The following is a 19,805-nucleotide window of genomic DNA, read 5'->3' on the forward strand; positions in this document are numbered from 1 at the left end:
GACAACAGACACCCAGGTTAAGTTTATTCTCCACCTCTCCTATGTCTCTCCCCCACCTGCAGAGTGGACTCCTGGAAGGATGGAACAACCTCCCCGCCAGTTGAAAAGCCCCCCCAGTTAGGCCGATGCACAAGAGGCCCCCTGTGCCAGGGCTGAGCCCCCGTCCACCCACCCGCCCACAACCTTGGCGACACACCGACGAGGACCGAAGCCCCCAAGGGGATTCTCCGTGCTGCCAGAGCCGCAGCACGGAGGCGAAGCAACCCCGAACCCCAAACCCCCACGCCTGCCCTGGATCCACTCAGGGGCAGCCAGGCCACCAGGCCAGTAACCTACGTCCACCAGTACAGACCATCCTCCAGCCCCGCTGCACGCAGCCACGAGGAGAACAACCTCTAAGAGCGACCAGAGCCACTAACTAGGTTATGAACACAATTAGTTTCTGTAGTGACATCATCCAATTTTCCCAACAAGCATACTAAAGGGGAGGTTGGAATTTTACATTTCAGACACTTTGATAAGTCTTCACATATCTTGTTAGGTTTTGTATTGTTGATTGTCATTTATGCTTAGAAATATTTAACCATATATGCTTAGAGGTGTATAATCATTTGTAGATTGAAAGAATGTCTCATCCTAGGAGGTCTGTAACGGCTCTGAGTAGCATGAAGGGGGAGTGCGTTCACTCCCTCTACAGAGTGTTCTGGCATAGATCACACACCTCCTAGGAGAGGTCGTATCTTCTCTTGCTGATATATGGTATAGCAAACACACGTATATCTGTTTGAGTATAAGAGCCTTTTGTTCAGACGTCCTGGCACCAGCTTTGGGGAGTCTTCACAGGGTCACATCTTGACCACACACACACACACACACACACACACACACACACAGGCAAGGTACTCTTTGTGTGTATGTAGACGTCATATGTTAATGAACCTATGCATATTCATGTAACCTCAATAAAAGAACAGTGGTACGGGAGAACGGACGAGAGCAACTGGGGTCAAGCGAAGGAACGGCGCCTGTCCGGTTCTCTCCCGTGCACGATAAACATGAAGAACTTTGCCTACTTGTGTCTTGCTTTGCAGTGTAATTATATTGTCCTCAACGTTCCAGCGGATAGGTTCAAGCTACAAACCTATCATTAATTGGTCCTTCGATGCCGGAGCCCTGGAATCGCATTCACCGAGGGGAGGAGAGGCACGCTGAAAGACTGACGTCAGCCAGGAAGTTCCTGTGGATTCGCTGTCTGTCTTTTCTCCTCGATGAATGACGATCGGCGAGATTCGAGGCTGATATTACACGCTAAGCAACACCGAGTAAGTTTAGAGTCCATCTCTATAACTGTACGTCTTCGCCGCTCAGTGGGGCGTTGTCCGTGGCCGCTCAGTGGGGATAAAATTACGTCTTCGCCGCTCAGTGGGGCGTTGTCCGTGGCCGCTCAGTGGGGCTAAAATTTGCCGTCTAAGTGGGGCGATGTACGAAGCCGCTCAGTGGGGTTTTTGTACAGAAGCATTAAGTCGCAGAGTTGCGCAGTTCGAACTTTTTTTTGTTTGCCGTCTTAGTGGGGCGAAATACAGACCGCTGTGTGGGGTACTGTAGTGAGTTCTCCACCGCTCAGTGGGATGTTGAGAAGTTCCGCGGGGTCCAGATTGTGCTGGACAATAGGCCTATTTTGTGTTGTTGTCGTTGTTGTCGTCGTTTTTGTTGTTGTTGTGTGTGAGTGTGTGCGGAGCAGAACACGTGGTCTGTGACACCGACTGTTGTTGTTATCATGGGTTTCTAAGCAACCAAGAGTGAGTCGGAGGGAGACAGACGTTTGTGCTGGACTTTGCTCCTGGCAGCACAAAGTATTTAAATAAAGATGAGAGAGGAGTTTTCAGAAAACACACCAGCCTTGAAGAGCGTGTGGAGAAGGCCTGCCACATCAGCAGCACTTGAGATGTGCTCTGGTGAATGGCTTTCCCCCACCCCCTTGCTGACACAAAATGTTAACTCTTTAGCTTGCCCTGATCGACAACAGCCTGTGTGCCAGACCATAGACGTAATTGAGGTGGATAGTTGTTAAAAGTAATCTACATTAAGCTTGTGGTTGCTCAAATTCAGTACAATGACATATGAGGTGAAGTGATATAGGCAAATATTTAAACTAATGAAGTGCATAGAGGCACTTGATCTGTGTGAAAGACTGTCGTCTTATTATGAGCCATTGTTGAGATATAGAGCACACCTGTGAAAACAACTAATATGCTGAACCCTGTATGGCACATCTAAAAGTACATGATGGAGAAGCTGTATTGAATATGAAAGTGTAAGACTTTGCCGCTGTGGGCAGAGCATGCAACTACTGCGTGATGTTGCGTTGCGGTTTTTTTTCTTCTGAGCTGATGAGCAAGCTACACATTATCAGATCAAGAGCTGTCTGAGAACTACTCAAAGAGAGGGAAACAGAGCTCTGATAACTGTGATAACTGGAGTGTGCAGCGTTTCCGTGAGCAGTTTTCCTGCACCTTGACTCGTGTGTGTGTGTGTAGCATCAGCATCATGTTTTTGTTTATTTGTTTTGTTGGGTTAAAAATAATTAAATAAACTGGTGATCATATTTATGGATCACCATGGTATCATCAGCCATGTGATTTATTTATGCAGATGAAAAAGAGAAAGAATTTATATTGTAGATGAAAAATAATCATAGGAAAAGGTTTTGTGTTGATCAGCCAAAAACAACCACAATTTCATTTACTGCTTTTAAGAAAGGATTGTTCACAAAAACACAGAGAGAGAGAGAGAGAGAGAGAGAGAGAGAGAGAGATGTGTGTTGATTAAGCAGCGATGATAATAATGAAAATGTCTTAGTTAGTCACTTTCAGGTGAAAAGCAGACCTGAATCAATTTTCCACATGCAGCAGTCGGAAGAAAGTTATAGTTTAACATCATTGGAAACATGCAGGCCAAGTTTCTGGCTGACTTATTTATAGCGCCATGTGTCTCTCAACCTCACAAGCAAGCAAGCAAGCTCTCACCCCTCCCTGAAGACAAGGAATGCAGCTCCAAAGCAATAACATGATAAAGAGACAGCAGCAAGTCTTGAGCAAAGAGTCCCAGCAAAGCAGCAGCAATGTGGACAAACAGCATCAGAGAAGAAGAGCAAACCCATCATCCTGACTGATCGGATGAATGGCACTGTGTCTACAACAAGCTGAAACTTCACTGTGCATGTGAAGAAAACGTTTGAGGAGAACTGAACAGTTGGAGTTTGACATTTGCCACCTGTGGAGTAAAATGGCAAGAAGAGACAGTGGGACACAGGACAAAGATGAAGGAGAACTGGGATTAACGTGAACGGTATGATATGGCCCACCCCTTATAATAGTTACAGCTATCTTCATGAAGTTGTACAAAAACGCTTTATTTCGCCAAGACAGTAGGTTTCCGACTATTAGTATAGGTTTTCATTTTGTGAATAACTTGAAAATCTTAGGTCAAACAGCTGCAAAACCTGTTTGATCAACACGGGGATATTGAATTCTATAAGATAAAGTCATAAATATGTGTGTCTGATCCTTCTATCAAAGGTTAAAGCTAACTTCTTGAAGTTGTACAAAAGCTAACTTCTTGAAGTTGTACAAAAAGGCTTTATTTCGCCAAGACAGTGTGTTTCTGACTACTACATGCACTTGAATGGAGTTCTCGCCCGAATTAAAGTATAGGTTTTCCTCTTGTGAAAAACTTGAAAATCTTAGCTCAAACAGCTGCAAAACCTGTTTGCCCAGCACGGAGATATTGAATGCTATAAGATAAAGCCATACATATGTGTGTCTGAGTCTACTATTAAAAGTTACAGCTATTTATATGAAGTTGTACAGAAACGCTTTATTTCGCCAAGACAGTGCGTTTCTCACTGTTACATGCGCTGATATCATGCACATTTTACCAGGGCCTGTGCTGCTGGCTGATGCCATCCACATCTCACCAGGCCTGTGCTACTGGCTGAGCCCAACTACATTTCAACAGGGCCTGTGCTACTGGCTGAGGCCAACTACATTTGACCAGGGCGTATGTTGCTGCCTAAGGCCATCTACATTTCACTGGGACCTGTGGTGCTGGCTGATGCCATCCACAATACACAAGTGCCTGTGCTACTGTCTGATTCCATCCACATTTCACCACGGCCAGTGCTTCCTGTGAGGCCATCATCACCACACCAGGGCCTGAGGTGCTGGCTGAGGCCATCCACATTACACCAGGGCCATTGCTTCCTGCGATGCCACCTTCACCACACCAGGGCTTGTGCTGCTCGTTGATGCCATCCACATTACACCAGGGCCATTGCTTCCTGGGAGACCATCTTCACCACACCAGGGCTTGTGCTGCTCGTTGATGCCATCCACATTACACCAGGGTGTGTGGTGCTGACCAATGCCATCCATATTTCAGTGTTGTTAGATGAGGCCATCCACATTACAACATGGCCTGTGCTTCTGGCTGAGGCCAACTACAATTTACCAAGCACTTTGTTGGTGGCATATCCCATCCACAATACACAAAGGCCTGTGCTACTGGCTGATACCATCCACATTTCACCAGGGCCAGTGGTGTTGGGTAAGGCCATCCACATTAAACCAGGGTCTGTGGTGCTGGCCATTACCATCCACATTTCACCAGGGCCAGTTTTGTTAGATGAGGCCATCCGTATTAAAACAGGGCCTGTGCTACTAGCTGAGGACAACTACATTTCACCAGGTCCTGTGTTGGTGGTTGATACCATCCACAATACACAAAGGCCTGTGCTACTGGGTGATGCTATCCACATTACACCACGGCAAGTGCTTCCTGTGAGGCCATCACCATCACAGCCCCTGTGCCTGTGGTGCTGGCTGAGGCCATCCACATTACACCAGGACCTGTGATGCTGGATTATACCATCCACATTACACCAGTGCCATTGCTTCCTGGGAGGCTATCCTCACCACACCAGGGCTTGTGCTGCTCATTGATGCCATCCACATTACACCAGGGTGTGTGGTGCTGACCAACACCATCCATATTTCACCAGGGCCAGTGTTGTTAGATGAGGCCATCCACATTACAACAAGGCCCGTGCTACTGGCTGAGGCCAACTACATTTCAAAAGGGTGTATGTTGCCAGCTGAGGCCATCTACATTTCACCAGGGCCTGTGTTGGTGGCTGATGCTATCCACATTACACCAGGGCCAGTGATTCCTGTGAGGCCATCTTCACCAGACCAGGACCTTTGTTGCTGGCTGATACCATCCACATTACACAAGGGCCTGTGGTGTTGCTGGCTGATGTCATTCCAATACACAACACTGCAAAAACCCACCTCCTTAATACTAGGAAAAATACACTTATTTTTGGTGAAGATTTGCTTAAAACAAGTGAAATTATCTGGCCATGGGGTAAGTGTTTTTTTCTTAATAAGATTTCTTGAAATAAGAACAATATCTAGATTTAAATAAAGCTAAAAAAAAGTATTTTACACTCATTCCAGGCAACAAATCAGAACATTGAAACTTAAAATAAGCTTTAACCACTTATTATAGGCCACAAATAAGATAATAAAGCTAACAATAAGTCTTTTACACTTATTCCAGGCAACCAATCATGGCTTGAAATCTAAAATAAGCTTTAACCACTTGTTCTAAGTAAAATGTTGAACAAATGAAATCTGAAAATAGGCATAAAACACTTATTCTAACAAACAAATCAAGGCAAATAATATAAAATCTAATATAAAAACTAGTACATTAAATCATTTTAAAGATTCTTCTTTTTAAATTTAGCTAAACACTACTTTAAGATTATATTGCTGATTAAGGACAAAACAAAACTGAAACAGAGCAAAAGTGTCCATCTTTATTTGTCCACTTTAACAATAACCTGCAGATAATAAAGATACAATTGAACAGTACAGGTCCAACATTATGAGTTTGTTTAAGTAGTTTCAACATTTCAACAGCCTTGGAGGTTTCGCCATTGCCCCATTAAAATTGACGAGTGACATAGGAAGACCACAAAGATTCAAATTTCTTCCAAATGACACCAAATACCACAAAACTTGTCTGGGTGAGTAAATGAACATTTTCCATTTTAGAAATAAGACCCAGATTGAAAAAACAAAAAACAAAACAGAAGTGCCCTCTCCTAATCTTATCTGAAATTTACACACTATTTTCCAATAAATGCATGCCATTCTGCCAGGGCTTTTCTGTAAGATGATGTAGTGTCATGCTCATGAATGGCATCCTGGAGAACTTCTGTCTGAATGACAGACAGCAGGGTTGCCACGCATTTGGGGGAAGTCAGATGGAGTGCATAAAAGTATGCCATCACATATATCATAGCCTCACCAAGTTTTTCTTTGTCAAATGTTGTAACTGGTAAATTACCAACAGCAATGGCACACTTGCAGCCATCGAACATCACTACTGGACATGACAAGCTTCGTTTCTGGAGGACAGCATCTGGATCTTCTGTAGGCTGCAAGACACAAAAGACATGACAGTTAACATCTTATGTTAATTGTATGTTTTTTTGCTGGGATTTGGTCATAATATCAGAGACGTCATTATCTTGTTCTTTGTTGGTTACACACATTTTATAGTAGTTTAGACTTATGGTTTATCAGTGTCAAGCGACTCCTTATGTGACCACACTCGTGTACATTAAATACGTTATAAATTAATGAAAACAATAAATTATAGATTTAAGACTTTCGGCTGAAACCGAAAAAGCATTTTTGAGTCATGTTTGACCGAAATATTTCGTTTGCCAAATTTTCTGTATATCTTTATAAGCAAATTTTTATAAAACTTACCTTCAGGACATGTAGAAATGCTTCAGAAGCATTCCCCATCTATTTTGGTCGATGGGCAGGTGTGGGAAGGAGCGTTGGAAGAGCCTTCATCAGTGCAAGGTGGGCTTCAGCTGGACAAAGCAGAAACAAACCTTCATAAACATAAATTTTAAAGGATGAGAACTTTGTATTCAAATGGTAAAACTTAATTTTGTCCATGGTCATTGGTGGATTCATTGCCTTCTTTGACACTCCGTAGAACTCTACCCTTAAGGGCCTGTGCTACTGGCTGAGGCCAACTACATTTCACCAGGGCGTATGTTGCCTCCTAAGGCTGTCTACATTTCACGAGGGCCTGTGCTGCTGTGTGAGGCCATCTACATTTCACCAAAGCCTGTGTTGCTGGCTGAGGCAATCCACATTACACCAGGGCCACTGCTTCCTGTGAGGCCATCTTCACCACACCAGGGCCTGCGTTGCTGGCTGATGCCATCCACATTACACCAGGGCATGTGCTACTGGCTTAGTCCAACTACATTTCACCAGGGCCTTTATTGTTGGCTGAGGCCATCCACATTACACCAGGGCCAGTGATGCTGGCTTATACCATTCACATTACACCAGGGCCATTGATGCTGGCTTATACCATCCACATTACACCAGGGCCATTGCTTCCTGGGACGCCATCTTCACCACACCAGGGCTTGTGCTGCTTGTTGATGCCATACACATTACACCAGGGTGTGTGGTGCTGACCAATTCCATCCATATTTCACCGGGGCCAGTGTTGTTAGATGAGGTCATCCACATTACAACATGGCCTGTGCTGCTAGCTAAGGCCATCTACATCACACCAGGGCCTGAGCTTCTGTTGGTAAAGGCCATTTACAGCACACCAGCACTTGTGCTACTGGCTGAGGCAATCTACAGTACAGAAGGGACTGAGCTGCTCTTTGTAGAGGCCATCTACAGCACACCAGGGCCTGTGCTGCTGGCTGATGCCATCTACAGTACACCAGGTAGGGGTGGGTTTTAATAATCGATTCATCGATTAAAATCAATTCTGGCTTGGATAACGTGATATCGATTCATTAAAATCCTGAATCGATTTTTCTATATAAATGTATTTTCCCCGAAATTCCAGAATCTCACGTGAAACGTCACAAAATTTTGACAACCACCAAACAGCTAAAACAGTAAATGAGAGCAGGTACACGGATTCTGCACAAAGACGTAAACACAGAGCGCAACCCCCGGATCAGAATCAGTGACATGTCGCCTTTCTCACTGACGGCACGGACACGGTCGGGGCTGAAAGCCGACACCTCGCTGATTCTTATATGTCGGCGGGTCTGTGCTTTGTGTTTTCGCCCTTTTTGCGCTGATTCTAAAGCTCTTAGTTTGATCTCTCTCCAAACAATATTGACCAAACCAGCAGCAAAAGAAGATCCAATCTACGCTTCACATAAACATCGTCATGAATTCAATCTGACTTTTGCTGTTTTGCTTCTACCACGATAAAATCACACGATGGTTTTTTTTTCTCCTTTTATTTACTTCCGAAAAGAAAACCTAATTTTTGCCGTTCAATACTGAAAAAATTTTAACTTTTTAAAATCATGCAAAATGCTGTGTCTCTAATAAAACTGTTGTAACTTCACAAGGTAATGTTCATATGCTGGTTAATGGTTTTCTTTTGTTTTTGATGTACTGCAGAATATTTTTATAAAATCCCAGGAAAATCACCTTCATGTTTTTCTGTGTTTTATCTTCAGCTACTTTGACACAAATGCATCTGCTGTGATGCTCACACCTTTGATAAAGTCTCAAAAGTGTCAGCTTCCTTTTTATGGATACAAAAATATGTAAATGTACTGATATGAATTATAATATTTCTGACTGAGGCAAAATTTCCTAGATTCTAATCCAATTGAATCAAATCGTGGATCGAATCGATTCAGGACCTTGTGAATTAGAATCGAATTGATTGTAGAAATCAGTGACGATACCCAGCCCTAACACCAGGGCCTGTGCCAGTGGCTGAGGCCATCTAAAAAACATCAGGGCCTGTGATTCTGGCTGCGTCCATCTACATCTCACAGAGGCCTGTGCTGCTACCTTATGCCATCAATATTGCAACAGGGCCGGTGCTGCTGTCTTAGGCCATCAACATTACACCATGGACCGTGCTGCTCTTGGTAGAGGCAATCTACAGTACGACATGGCCTGTGGTGCTGTTGGTAGAGGCCATCTTCACAACAGCAGGGCCTGTGCTGCTTGCTTAGGCCATCTACATTACACCATAGCCTGTGCTGCTGGCTGATGCCATCAACATCACAGCAGAGCCTGTGCTGCTAGCTAAGGCCATCTACATTACACCAGGGTCTGTGCTGATGGCTGAGGTCTGTTACATTACATCAGGGCCTTAGCTGCTGTTGGTAGAGTCCATCGAAGGCACACCAGGGCCGGTGCTGCTAGCTGAAGCCATCTATAGCACACCAGGTCCTGTGCTGCTGACGGAGGCCATCTAAATTGCACCATGGCCTGTGCTGATGCTGGTAGACGCCATCTACAGCACACCAGTGCCTGTGCTGCTGGCTTAGGCCATCTACATTGCACCAGGGCCTGTGCTGCTACCTTATGCCATCAACATTGCAACAGGGCCTGTGCTGCTGGCTTAGGCCATCTACATTGCACCAGGGCCTGTGCTGCTACCTTATGCCATCAACATTACACCATGGCATGTGCTGCTCTTGTAGAGGCAATCTACAGTACACAAGGGCCTGTGCTGCTGACTGAGGGATTCTACACAACATCAGGGTCTTAGCTGCTGGCTGAGGCCATCTACATTACACCAGGGCCTGTGCTGCTGGCTGATTATATCCAAAACACACCAGAGCCTTATCTGTTAGCTGATGCCATCTACTTTACACCATGGCCTGTGCTGCAGGCTGAGGCCATCAACATCACAGCAGGGCCTGTGCTGCTAGCTAAGGCCATCTACATTACACCAGGGTCTGTGCTGATGGCTGAGGTCCGTTACATTACATCAGGGCCTTAGCTGCTGTTGGTAGAGTCGATCGAAGGCACACCAGGGCCGGTGCTGCTAGCTGAAGCCATCTATAGCACACCAGGTCCTGTGCTGCTGACGGAGGCCATCTTAATTGCACCATGGCCTGTGCTGATGCTGGTAGACGCCATCTACAGCACACCAGTGCCTGTGCTGCTACCTTATGCCATCAACATTGCAACAGGGCCTGTGCTGCTGGCTTAGGCCATCTACATTGCACCAGGGCCTGTGCTGCTACCTTATGCCATCAACATTACACCATGGCATGTGCTGCTCTTGTAGAGGCAATCTACAGTACACAAGGGCCTGTGCTGCTGACTGAGGGATTCTACACAACATCAGGGTCTTAGCTGCTGGCTGAGGCCATCTACATTACACCAGGGCCTGTGCTGCTGGCTGATTATATCCAAAACACACCAGAGCCTTATCTGTTAGCTGATGCCATCTACTTTACACCATGGCCTGTGCTGCAGGCTGAGGCCATCAACATCACAGCAGGGCCTGTGCTGCTAGCTAAGGCCATCTACATTACACCAGGGTCTGTGCTGATGGCTGAGGTCCGTTACATTACATCAGGGCCTTAGCTGCTGTTGGTAGAGTCGATCGAAGGCACACCAGGGCCGGTGCTGCTAGCTGAAGCCATCTATAGCACACCAGGTCCTGTGCTGCTGACGGAGGCCATCTTAATTGCACCATGGCCTGTGCTGATGCTGGTAGACGCCATCTACAGCACACCAGTGCCTGTGCTGCTACCTTATGCCATCAACATTGCAACAGGGCCTGTGCTGCTGGCTTAGGCCATCTACATTGCACCAGGGCCTGTGCTGCTACCTTATGCCATCAACATTACACCATGGCATGTGCTGCTCTTGTAGAGGCAATCTACAGTACACAAGGGCCTGTGCTGCTGACTGAGGGATTCTACACAACATCAGGGTCTTAGCTGCTGGCTGAGGCCATCTACATTACACCAGGGCCTGTGCTGCTGGCTGATTATATCCAAAACACACCAGAGCCTTATCTGTTAGCTGATGCCATCTACTTTACACCATGGCCTGTGCTGCAGGCTGAGGCCATCAACATCACAGCAGGGCCTGTGCTGCTAGCTAAGGCCATCTACATTACACCAGGGTCTGTGCTGATGGCTGAGGTCCGTTACATTACATCAGGGCCTTAGCTGCTGTTGGTAGAGTCGATCGAAGGCACACCAGGGCCGGTGCTGCTAGCTGAAGCCATCTATAGCACACCAGGTCCTGTGCTGCTGACGGAGGCCATCTTAATTGCACCATGGCCTGTGCTGATGCTGGTAGACGCCATCTACAGCACACCAGTGCCTGTGCTGCTACCTTATGCCATCAACATTGCAACAGGGCCTGTGCTGCTGGCTTAGGCCATCTACATTGCACCAGGGCCTGTGCTGCTACCTTATGCCATCAACATTACACCATGGCATGTGCTGCTCTTGTAGAGGCAATCTACAGTACACAAGGGCCTGTGCTGCTGACTGAGGGATTCTACACAACATCAGGGTCTTAGCTGCTGGCTGAGGCCATCTACATTACACCAGGGCCTGTGCTGCTGGCTGATTATATCCAAAACACACCAGAGCCTTATCTGTTAGCTGATGCCATCTACTTTACACCATGGCCTGTGCTGCAGGCTGAGGCCATCTACATCACAGCAGGGCCTGTGCTGCTAGCTAAGGCCATCTACATTACACCAGGGTCTGTGCTGATGGCTGAGGTCCGTTACATTACATCAGGGCCTTAGCTGCTGTTGGTAGAGTCGATCGAAGGCACACCAGGGCCGGTGCTGCTAGCTGAAGCCATCTATAGCACACCAGGTCCTGTGCTGCTGACGGAGGCCATCTTAATTGCACCATGGCCTGTGCTGATGCTGGTAGACGCCATCTACAGCACACCAGTGCCTGTGCTGCTACCTTATGCCATCAACATTGCAACAGGGCCTGTGCTGCTGGCTTAGGCCATCTACATTGCACCAGGGCCTGTGCTGCTACCTTATGCCATCAACATTACACCATGGCATGTGCTGCTCTTGTAGAGGCAATCTACAGTACACAAGGGCCTGTGCTGCTGACTGAGGGATTCTACACAACATCAGGGTCTTAGCTGCTGGCTGAGGCCATCTACATTACACCAGGGCCTGTGCTGCTGGCTGATTATATCCAAAACACACCAGAGCCTTATCTGTTAGCTGATGCCATCTACTTTACACCATGGCCTGTGCTGCAGGCTGAGGCCATCAACATCACAGCAGGGCCTGTGCTGCTAGCTAAGGCCATCTACATTACACCAGGGTCTGTGCTGATGGCTGAGGTCCGTTACATTACATCAGGGCCTTAGCTGCTGTTGGTAGAGTCGATCGAAGGCACACCAGGGCCGGTGCTGCTAGCTGAAGCCATCTATAGCACACCAGGTCCTGTGCTGCTGACGGAGGCCATCTTAATTGCACCATGGCCTGTGCTGATGCTGGTAGACGCCATCTACAGCACACCAGTGCCTGTGCTGCTACCTTATGCCATCAACATTGCAACAGGGCCTGTGCTGCTGGCTTAGGCCATCTACATTGCACCAGGGCCTGTGCTGCTACCTTATGCCATCAACATTACACCATGGCATGTGCTGCTCTTGTAGAGGCAATCTACAGTACACAAGGGCCTGTGCTGCTGACTGAGGGATTCTACACAACATCAGGGTCTTAGCTGCTGGCTGAGGCCATCTACATTACACCAGGGCCTGTGCTGCTGGCTGATTATATCCAAAACACACCAGAGCCTTATCTGTTAGCTGATGCCATCTACTTTACACCATGGCCTGTGCTGCAGGCTGAGGCCATCTACAGCACACGAGAGCCTGTGCTTCTGGCTGAGGCCAGCTACACTACACAATGGACTGTGCTGCTGGCTGATGAAATCCAAAGCACACCAAGGCCTGTGCTGCAGGCTTAGGCCTGGTGAAATTCAATATCCCCGTGCTGGGCAAACAGGTTTTTCAGCTGTTTGAGCTAAGATTTCCAAGTTATTCACATAATGAAAACATATACTTTGTTTCGGGCGAGTTCCCCATTCAAATGCATGTAACAGTGAGAAACGCACTGTCTTGACGAAATAAAGCGTTTTTGTACAACTTCATATAAATAGCTGTAACTTTCGATAGAAGACTCAGACACACACATATTTACGGCTTTATCTTATAGAATTCAATATCCCCTTGCTGGGCAAACAGGTTTTGCAGGTGTTTGAGCAGAGATTTTCAAGTTATTCACATAATGAAAACCTATACTTTCTTTCGGGCGAGTCCCCATTCAAATGCATGGAAATTGCAAGAAACGCGCTGTCTTGACGAAATAAAGCGTTTTTGTACAACTTCATATAAATAACCGTAACTTTTGATAGAAGACTCAGGCATACATATTTATGGCTTTATCTTACAGAAATCAATATCCCCGTGCTGGGCAAACAGGTTTTGCAACTGTTTGAGCTAAGATATTCAAGTTATAAGCATAATGGAAACCTATACTTTGTTTCGGGCGAAACAGTTTATACAGGGAGTGCAGACTTATTAGGCAAATGAGTATTTTGTCCACATCATCCTCTTCATGCATGTTGTCTTACTCCAAGCTGTATAGGCTCGAAAGCCTACTACCAATTAAGCATATTAGGTGATGTGCACTCTGTAATGAGAAGGGGTGTGGTCTAATGACATCAACACCCTATATCAGGTGTGCATAATTATCAGGCAACGTCCTTTCCTTTGGCAAAATGGGTCAAAAAAAGGACTTGACAGGCTCAGAAAAGTCAAAAATAGTGAGATATCTTGCAGAGGGATGCAGCAGTCTCAAAATTGCAAAGCTTCTGAAGCGTGATCATCGAACAATCAAGCGTTTCATTCAAAATAGTCAACAGGGTTGCAAGAAGCGTGTGGAAAAACCAAGGCGCAAAATAACTGCCCATGAACTGAGAAAAGTCAAGCGTGCAGCTGCCAAGATGCCACTTGCCACCAGTTTGGCCATATTTCAGAGCTGCAACATCACAAGGTGTGCAATACTCAGAGACATGGCCAAGGTAAGAAAGGCTGAAAGACGACCACCACTGAACAAGACACACAAGCTGAAACGTCAAGACTGGGCCAAGAAATATCTCAAGATTGATTTCTCTAAGGTTTTATGGACTGATGAAATGAGAGTGAGTCTTGATGGGCCAGATGAATGGGCCCGTGGCTGGATTGGTAAAGGGCAGAGAGCTCCAGTCCGACTCAGACTCCAGCAAGGTGGAGGTGGAGTACTGGTTTGGGCTGGTATCATCAAAGATGAGCTTGTGGGGCCTTTTCGGGTTGAGGATGGAGTCAAGCTCAACTCCCAGTACTACTGCCAGTTTCTGGAAGACACCTTCTTCAAGCAGTGGTACAGGAAGAAGTCTGCATCCTTCAAGAAAAACGTGATTTTCATGCAGGACAATGCTCCATCACACGCGTCCAAGTACTCCACAGCGTGGCTGGCAAGAAAGGGTATAAAAGAAGAAAAACTAATGACATGGCCTCCTTCTTCACCTGATCTGAACCCCATTGAGAACCTGTGGTCCATCATCAAATGTGAGATTTACAAGGAGGGAAAACAGTACACCTCTCTGAACAGTGTCTGGGAGGCTGTGGTTGCTGCTGCACGCAATGTTGATGGTGAACAGATCAAAACACTGACAAAATCCATGGATGGCAGGCTTTTGAGTGTCCTTGCAAAGAAAGGTGGCTATATTGGTCGCTGATTTGTTTTTGTTTTGTTTTTGAATGTCAGAAATGTATATTTGTGAATGTGGAGATGTTATAATGGTGTCACTGGTAAAAATAAATAATTGAAATGGGTATATATTTCTTTTTTGTTAAGTTGCCTAATAATTATGCACAGTAATAGTCACCTGCACACAGATATCTCCCTAAAATAGTTAAAACTACAAACAAACTAAAAACTACTTCCAAAAACATTCAGCTTTGATATTAATGAGTTTTTTGGGTTCATTGAGAACATGGTTGTTGTTCTATAATAAAATTATTCCGCAAAAATACAACTTGCCTAATAATTCTGCACTCCCTGTATACGTGGATGGATCAGCTAGCAACAAAAGGACTGGTGAAATGTAGTTGGCCTAAACCATGAGTGCCTGGTGAAATGTGGATGGTATTGGAAAGCAGCACAGAATCTGGTAAAAATTTGAATCGACCAACCTCACATGCCCTGGTGTAATGTGCATGGCATCAACGAGTAGCACAGGCCCTGGTGAAATTTAGTTAGTCTAAGCGATCAACAGAAGCCCTTGTGTGGATGGCATCAGCCAGAAACGCAGGTTCTGGTAAAATGTAGATGGCCTCAGAAAGCAGTACAGGCCCTGGTGTGGTGAAGATGGCCTCACAGGAAGCAGTGGCCCTGATGCAATGTGGATGGCATCAGCCAGTAGCACAGGCCTTTGTATATTGTGGATGGGACCAGCCACCAACAAAGGCCCTTGTGAAATGTAGTTGGCCTCAGCCATGACCACAGGCCCTGGTAAAATGTAAATGTCCTAAGCCAGTATCACAGGCCCTGTTGTAATGTGGATGGCCTGATCTAACAACACTGTCCCTGGTGAAATATGGATGGGCTCATCTAAGAACAGTGGCCCAGGTGAAATGTGGATGGTATTGGCCTGCACCACAGGCCCTGGTGTAATGTGGATGGCCTCAGCCAAAAGCACACTCCCTGGTGTGGTGAAGATGGCCTCACAGGAAGCACTGTCCCTGGTGTAATGTGAATGGTCTTAGCCAGTAGCACACGCGCTTGTGTATTGTGGATCGCATCAGCCAGCAATACAAGCCCTGGTGAAATGTGGATGGTATCAACGAGTAGCACAGGTCCTGGTGTAATGTGGATGCTCTCAGCCAACAACACTGGCACTGGTGAAATGTGGATGGTATTGGCCAGCACCACAGGTCCAGGTGTAATGTGAATGTCCTCAGTCAACACCACTGGCCCTAGTGTAATGTGGATGGCATCAGCCAGTATCACAGGCCGTTGTGTATTGTGGATGGTTTCGGACAGCACCACATGCCCTGATATAATGTGGATGGCATCAACAAGTAGCACAGACCCTCGTGTAATGTGGAGGGCCTCATCCAAAGACACAGGCCCGTGTGAAATGTGGATGGTTTTGGCCAGTAGCACAGGCCCTTGTATATTGTGGATCGCATCAGCCAGCAACACAAGCCCTGGTGAAATGTGGATGGTATCAACGAGTAGCAAAGGCTCCTGTGTAATGTGGATGGCATCAGCCAGTATCACAGGCCCTGGTGAAATGTAGTTGGCCTCAGGCAGTAGCACAAGCCCTGGTGTAATGTGGATGTCATGAGCCAACAACGCAGGCCCTGGTGAAATATGGATGGTATCAGCCAAGAGCACAGGCCCTGGTGTGGTGAATATGGCCTAAAAGGGAGCTCTGGCCCTGGTGTAATGTGGATGGCATCAGCCAGTAGCACAGGCCTTTGTATATTGTGGATGGGATCAGCCACCAACACAGGCCCTGGTGAAATGTAGTTGGCCTCAGCTATGACCACAGGCCCTGGTGAAATGTAAAACGTCCTCAGCCAGTAGCATAGGCCCTGTTGTAATGTGGATGGCCTCATCTAACAACACTGTCCCTGGTGAAATATGGATGGTATTGGTCAGCACCAAACACCCTGGTGTAATGTGAATGGACTAAGCCAACACCACTGGCCCTGGTGTAATGTGGATGACATCAGCTAGTATCACAGGCCCCTGTGTTTTGTCAATGTCATCAGCCAGCAACACAACCCCTTGTGAAATGTGGATTGTTTCGGACAGCACCAAAGGCCGGGGTGTAATGTGGATGCCATCAATGAGTAGCACAGGTCCTGGTGTAATGTGGATTTCATGAGCCAGCAACACAGGCCCTGGTGAAATGAGGATGGTATCAGCCAGCAACGCAGGCCCTGGTGTGGTGACTATGGTCTCACAGGGAGCAGTGGCCGTGGTGTAATGTTGATGGCCTTATCTAACAACATTGTCCCTGGTGAAATATGGATGGTATTGGCCAGCACCACAGGCCCTGGTGTAATGTGAATGGCCTTAGCCAACACCACTTCCCCTGGTGAAATGTGGATGATATCGGTGAGCACCACAGGCCCAGGTGTAATGTGGATGGCATCGACGAGCAGCAGAGGCCCTGGTGGCATGAAGGTGGCCTCACAGTAAGCACTGTCCCTGGCTTTTGCTTCTGGAAGACAGGTAGGTAAGGTAAGTTCTAAACAAGACCAATTAACAGTTGAAATAAAGAACATGTTGAGTAAGTGACGGGCAGGTGAGTAAGTGACGGGCAGGTGAGTAAGTGACGGAAGTGACGGACAAGGTAAGCGACTCATGTTGTAACTGACGTCAGACGCCGGAGATTTTGGCGGAAAATTAAAGCAAATGGTAGTTTAGATTTGAACAAATTCATTTAAGCTTCAGCATTACCAAATACACTTATCAATTGTCTTATAACTAACACTATTTGTCTAAATAATCTCCAACACCCTGGAGAACAACGAGGAGAGTTTAGAGACTCTCCAAGATTACATCGATCAGTGCTTTCAGGATCTCGTGATGAAGAAGACCCCGTGTGCAGCTTCCCCGGCCAAAGCTGAGACGCCGTCGTCGAAAAGACAACGCCCGGCAGATTCCCCCGGCTCAACATCGCCAGCCGGCAAAGATATTGCCGACATATTGGAGTCAATCGACAAGCGATTGTCCAGTTTCGACGCAAGGCTGTCCTTGGTGGAGATTCTTCACCGAGAATTTAAATGCTTGCGAGAATCCCTGGAGTACAGCCAGCAGCAGGTGGAAACGCTTGCTGCTGAAAATGCCACGCTAAGGGAGTCGGTGAAATGTCTCACAGATAATGTTACCCAGCTCAATAGAGAAAATAAAAAAATAAAAGAAACAGTTATCGATCTACAAGCTCGTAGCATGCGTGATAATCTGGTATTTTCTGGTATTCCAGAAGCCGCTGGAGAGGACGCGGAGACCACGGTAAAAAGCTTCATCAAAACCCACCTGAAGCTGCCGGAGGACACTGTGAAGAACATCGTCTTCGATCGGGTACATCGCCTCGGCCCCATTTGGGCTACGGCCGGGAGACCACGTCCTATCGTGGCCAAATTCGGCCACTTCAAACAAAAGCAACATGTGAAAAGCCGTGGCAGGGAATTAAAAGGAACGGACTTCAGCGTGAACGACCAGTTCCCCAAAGAGATCTTGGAACGACGCAGGGTCCTCTTCCCAATCCGACGCGGCTTCATCCAGAAGGGCTCCCGCGCTGTCATCGCTGTGGACCGGCTGTACGTGGACGGACAGCTCCACCGCGACCCCAACATCACTCCGTGGCTGTATTAACCTCACACCAGATAAGAATCAGCTACACCATTTCCCTATCCACTCACACTAACTTGCATTAACATCTGTTTAACTTACCAGTATCAAATCGCATCTTAAAGTGTGATTTCATAGCAGAATTAACACCGTCACTCTCCGTCAGTGATTTAATTGGAATGTTTACGTTTTGTTTCTGGTTTTTTTTTCTTCTCGTTTTTTTTTTTTTTTTTTTTTCCTCCTCTCTTTTCCCCCTCTTGGTTTTATGCTGCTCACCCCTGTCCTTGGTTTCTTTCTTTATTCCTTTCACTGCCTCGATCACCTGCTTCGACACTCATCCACAAACATCCTTTATTTCGACACATACGCACCATGCGCTCAACGGCAGCACATTTACATCAGTCAGACAGCGCACACAGTCATATAAGATACACACACACTTAAGCCAAGCCTACTCATATTAGTAACTATGCATACACAAAGTCAGACTCAGGGAGCATCTCGCCACACATTTTTTCTCTCTCTCTCTCTTTATTTATGAACAAGTGACGTATTCTCTCCACCTGTCTAAGCAACGCACACAGCATACATCCCTAGTTATACACAAACATCTATGGGTACACTGAGGTTCATTACATGGGATATAAATGGAGCTGGCTCCAGAGAAAAGAGGTTAAAAATATTTAACCAACTCAAAAAACTACAGGCAGATGTTGTCCTATTACAAGAGACCCACAGACCTCTTAGAGGTTCGAATGAACTTAAAACACCTGAGTTTCCTAATGTGTTCTCAGCTTGTTATAATTCTAGACAAAGGGGAGCAGCAATTTTAATACATAAAAATATTAATTTCACAGTACTCGATACAGTTATAGATCCAGAGGGCAGGTTCTTAATCATTAAACTATCTATACGTGATAAAAAGCTATGTATTGCAAGTGTATATGGTCCAAATGTTGATGATCCCTCATTCTTTCACGGTTTTTTCAGTGCACTCTCTGAACACTTAGATGGCACACTTGCTCTTGGAGGTGACCTCAACCTTGGACTAAATGAAGACATGGATAGGCTCAATACAGCGGGAACTCAGCGTAATTGGCAGTCCACAAATATAATCAAACAGTATATGAGCGACTTTGGTCTTTGCGATGCATGGCGCTCCCTTCACCCCACCAGTAAGGAATATACTTTTTTCTCACATGTCCATCACTCCTACTCTCGTCTGGATTATTTTTTGGTCAGCAGCTCACTGCTGAATGACATTTCAGACACTGAGATTCACCCTATAGCTGTCAGCGATCATGGTCCTGTATCTTTAACACTAATGCACAAGAATAATACTACGCCAAGAAAAAACTGGAGATTTAATATATCACTACTTAAAGATGAAGACTTTATTAAATATTTTAAAAAAGAGTGGACTTCATATTTGAACTATAATGACACTCCCGAAACATCAGCTTCTGTTCTATGGGAAGCAGGGAAAGCTGTGATGAGAGGTA

This window comes from Copadichromis virginalis, linkage group LG4 (genome assembly GCF_057382275.1).
Source record: "Copadichromis virginalis isolate Kocher_CV1m ecotype Utaka linkage group LG4, C_Virginalis_male_GT1.1, whole genome shotgun sequence".
NCBI lineage: Eukaryota > Metazoa > Chordata > Actinopteri > Cichliformes > Cichlidae > Copadichromis > Copadichromis virginalis.